This window comes from Caretta caretta, chromosome 1 (assembly GCF_965140235.1).
Source record: "Caretta caretta isolate rCarCar2 chromosome 1, rCarCar1.hap1, whole genome shotgun sequence".
Lineage (NCBI taxonomy): Eukaryota > Metazoa > Chordata > Testudines > Cheloniidae > Caretta > Caretta caretta.
Genome location: NC_134206.1, coordinates 245,879,788 through 245,884,676, shown reverse-complemented (window position 1 = coordinate 245,884,676; position 4,889 = coordinate 245,879,788).

The following is a 4,889-nucleotide window of genomic DNA, read 5'->3' as shown; positions in this document are numbered from 1 at the left end:
CTTGCTGCTGTCAAGTTGCCCCATGTATGGCTTCATGAGCCATGGCATTAGGCGGGGTCTCCCAGGATCACAATGGGCATTTCAACTTTCCCTACGGTGATCGACTGGTCCAGGAAGAAAGTCCCTGCTTGCAGCTTCTTGAACAGGCCACTGTTCTGAAAGATGCGTGTGTCATGCACCTTTCCGGACCAGCCTGCGTTAATGTCTGTGAAACGCACATGGTGATCTACAAACGCCTGGAGAACCATTGAGAAATACCCCTTGCAATTAATATACTCGGTGGCTAGGTAGTCTGGTGTCAGAATTGCAGTGTGTGTGACATCGATCACCCCTCTGCAGTTAGGGAAGCCCTTTTGTGCAAAGCCATCCACAATCTCAGGCACATTGCCCAGAGTCACGGTCTTTCGGAGCAGGATGCAATTAATGGCCCTGCACACTTCCATCAACATGACTCCAGTGGTTGACTTTCCCAGTCTGAACTGGTTAGCGACCAATCAGTAGCAGTCTGGAGCAGCCAGCTTCCACAGTGCAATCGCCACACGCTTCTCCAGCAACAGGACAGCTCTCATTCTCATGTCCTTGTGTCGCAGGGCTGGGGTGAGCTCATCACACAGTCCCATGAATGTGGCTTTCCTTATGTGAAAGTTCTGCAGCCATGGCTCATCATCCTAGATGTGCATGACGATGTGATCCCACCACTCAGTGCTTGTTTCCCAAGCCCAAAAGCAGCATTCCACTGTGGTCAGTACCTCCATGAATGCCACAAGATTCTCGTGTCATAGCTACTATATGTGGCGAGATCAATGTCACATTCCTCTTGCCTGTGTAGTTTAAGGAATAACTCCACTGCCACTTGTGACGTGTTGGTCAGTGTGAGCAGCATTCTGGTCAACAGCTCGGGATCCATTCCTGCAGCCAGAAAGAGGCAGGGCAGGGCACGCAGTACACAAACCGTTGAAAGATAGAGCCAAATGCTGCCCAGAGTGCACCGCTCCGAATAGCATTGCGAGTACCACAAGTGTGAATATGCTCTTGTGCAGGCAGCTGTCACTGTGAACACACAACAGCGGTTTTACTTCAGCACTCTGAGCGGCACTGTAACTTTGTCAGTGTAGACATGCTTTGAATAAAGTAAAAGCTTTAAGTGAAAGAACTCTTGTTTGTACCAATCATTTATCAGATGGAGGAGCTCTGTCCTCCATTCATTGATTGATTTCCTGACATCGTCTTGCAAAGAATAAAGTTACTGAGAACTTTGGGTTCAGAAAAACCCAGATAACACTAAAGCTACCCACAGGCTCACTAATCTGGTCTTGGTTATTTGGACTTTGCTAATCACCTCTCATCACACAAAAGAACCTCATCAGACACACCACCAATACTGTAAGGAATGCAGCTGATTTTAGTTCTCTGTGCTCTCTGCAGTTTTCTTTTGAGCTCAGTCTTTTAGAGCAGTGGTCCCCAAACTATTCACGTTGCATCCCCCTTATCCCTGCCATGCCCCCCTGAACATTCCACTATGTCCCTATGGGGGGGTAGGTGGGGACCACTGTTTTAGAGGCTGCTGATCCTTTAGGCCAGTCTTCAGACTTGGTTAACATGTATAATTTTAGGTTTTGTCAAAACAAGCTTTATCAATTTAATTACATTGATTTAGGAATTTATGGGCTACTCAGATCAGTTGAAGAGTGCCTTATGTTAACTTAGCTTAAGCTAATTCCTTACCATGTGTGGGGTGGGGGGGGGCAAAGACCTCCAGGTTGTTAGGGAAAAAGGGTTCCCCTCCCGTCTAGGGTTAGGAGGGTAGCCTTCCCTGGACTTCTGTATTAGCCAAACAAAACACAGAGTCTTGGCTCTTTGATAAAGTGAGGCACTTTATTGCTAGCAAATACGACAGCTGAAGGGCTCACCAATTCCTTTTCAGAGGAAAATGGTGAAGCCCGGAACAAAGAACAGGGATGAGCTTTTATAGCTTGGTTCAACATACATTGTGATATCTCTTCCAGTTCGAACCGGTTAACCCAGTCTGTTTGAAGTTCTGGGGTAGGTACGAGCATGGAGGCTTATCTGTATAAGGAATTCTCTTCCCAAAAGCAGGGAGTGCAGGTTACACACAGTTCACATTCTTTCTATCCATAAACAAAGTAGAAAGGACAGATAAGCATAGAAAAAAAGACAGCAGCGTAGCTTTACATGATTATAGGGTCGTTTTCTGGGTTTTTTTCCCTATCAAGGTGTTATCTAAAGGTCTGATTCTGTTAATAAGAGGTCAGCTAATCAGGCTCAATAAGCTTTATTAATCAAAGATAAAACAGCATGATACCAAAGGAAGGTCCATGCATTACCAAACTGATTAGGGGAGCAGCTTAGCAGCATTAGTCTCTTCCAACTAGCTCTCAGAATTTCACCCTTTTATATACTATGTATATTTACAGAAAAGAGAGAAAATGACCTATTGACTTAGAGAACTCTTTTCATGGTATCTTGATTTTTACATAATTGATAAGCTAAAGATATCTGGAACCAAGTCATTATAACAGAAAACTTCTGTAACAAGTAGTTCTTGATAAGCTAAAAGCATCTCTCAATAAATCTATTATCTTAGCAATCACTGAAAACATCTGCCCCTTCCTGGCCATCTGAACACATTTCCTAAAGATGAATGGGTCAGAGTGAGGATGCATGCAATCCATTATTGACAACACACTTAGGTTCAGTTTAAACACAAAAATTCATGGGAGTTTGTTCTGTTTGCTAACAAAGGAAATTTCCCACTCTTGCACCAGCACTAGTGTAAGCAATGTTACATGTGCCAGTGTACACCAGCTACTAAGTATCTAGAAGTATCCAACATGCAACAGCCCTGAGCCCCCTCCCACAAGCCGAACCCCTTGGCCCCATCCCCCCCCCACACATCACTTCCATATTGCTGCATATAGCAAAATTCATTCTGCACATGAATGAGAGAACATTGGTGTGGGCTGCTTATATTACTCATGCTTAAAATGACCTACAATAGCTTTAAGTTGCCCAGCATAACAAGAAAACAAAACAGCTACCTCAAGGAATCAAGCTTACACAGCGAGAGTATCTATTTAAAAGTTATACCTAGCACTACTTCAGGCTTGGGTTCAGTCTTCATCCTTCTCCAGGTATAGGTGACCCTAGATGAAAAATCTCTCATTTTACTTCTCTATCCATAATGATCCCAGTGTTAGGGATACAGTAACCAGACAAAGTCAGCACAGTTCTCAAAAACTAACTGCCTGTTGTTGGGGGGAAAGGCCCATACAAACAGGAGAAACTGACTAAGTGCTTGTCACGGACAACTGCACGGAGTGTAATATCAGAGCCTAACCAACTAACCAAGGAGACATTGAAAATGACTGTCCTCAAAGTGCTGTAAAATAAACTGAAAAAATTGAGATTATTTTTTCTCGTTTAATTTATAGTACTCTAAGATGTTCATAACTACAGTATATAAAACATATTTCAGGCAGAGTGTGACTCTAAAGCAGAGGCGGGCAAACTACGGCCCGCGGGACCGTCCTGCCCAGCCCCTGAGCCCCCGGCCCCTCCCCCCCTGCAGCCACGCTGCAACTTGCACCCGCCCACCTCCCAGGTTTTCCAATAAGCCTGTCCTGCCACTCTGAGCGGCATGGTAAGGGGGTGGGGGATTCGATAAGGGGCAGGAGGACCCAGGGAGCAGTCAGAGGACACGGGGTGGTTGGAGGGGATGGAGGTTTGGGGAGGGGGGCAGTCAGGAGACAGGGAGCGGGGGGGGTTGGATAGGGGGTGGAGTCCTGGGGGTTCAGGGAGTCCCAGGGAGCCTGGCAGGGGCAGGGGTGTGGATAGGGACCAGGGCAGTCAGGGAGCAGGGGAGGTTGGATAGGGGGTGGAGTCCCAGGGGGCAGTTAGGGGCAGGGGATCCCAGGAGGGGGCAGTCAGTGGACAAGGAGCAGGGGGGATTAGATGGGTCAGGGGCTCTGAGGGGGGCAGTCGGGGGCGGGAAGTGGGACGGGGCAGATAGCGGGCAGGCTGTTTGCGGAGGCACAGCCTTCCCTACCCAGCCCTCCATACCGTTTCACAACCCTGATGTGGCCCACCCCTGCTCTAAAGTGATGGTGCCCCTATAAAAATATTAAGACAAATTTCAGAAGTGCACACTGACTTTGGATGCCCATTTTTGGGTGTCCAGCTTGATACACCTGTTGGCCTGTTTTTCAGAGGTGCAGAGCACCCACTAATCCCATTTACTTCATCGGACTTGGGAAATGATTTACTATATGAAATTCTCTGGACTCTGTTACAGAAGAGGTCAGCCTAGATTATCATAATCTTTCATATGACAAGAGAAGTGATTAGCAACATTTAGACAAACAAGTTCAGATTAGTGAGCCAGTAAGTAGCTTTGGGAATGGCTTGGTGATTGTCTGAGGTGTGCGAGGAGATTTTGACAAACCAGTAAAATGCCTGGACTACTACTGCTTATTGCTAAAAGTTCCCAAGTCAGCAGGCCGTAAACTGCCCATACAGCAGCCTTAGCATAACCAAGGCAGGAGTGTAGGGGGTTTTGGGTGCCACAGAAAGGGCAGCTTGACCCCACGTCCTTCCTGATAAGAATTGTGTTGAAATTGCTGATATATGCATTTTAGAAAAACATGAAGATTGCCTGTATGTGCCCTCAGGAATGTGTCTGTCAGGACCTTAAGGCATGCAAACTCTGGAAAAAAACAAACATCTGGTTAATTGATGATCAGAAGAAAACCTCTTGCTTGACCTTTAACTGCTTGCTTAACAAGTTTTATTTAAGTGACATGTCATTGTATTACTAATGTATAAATAAGGGGGAAAAGTCTGAGGTAGTTGGACTCTTCAGGAGGTACTCT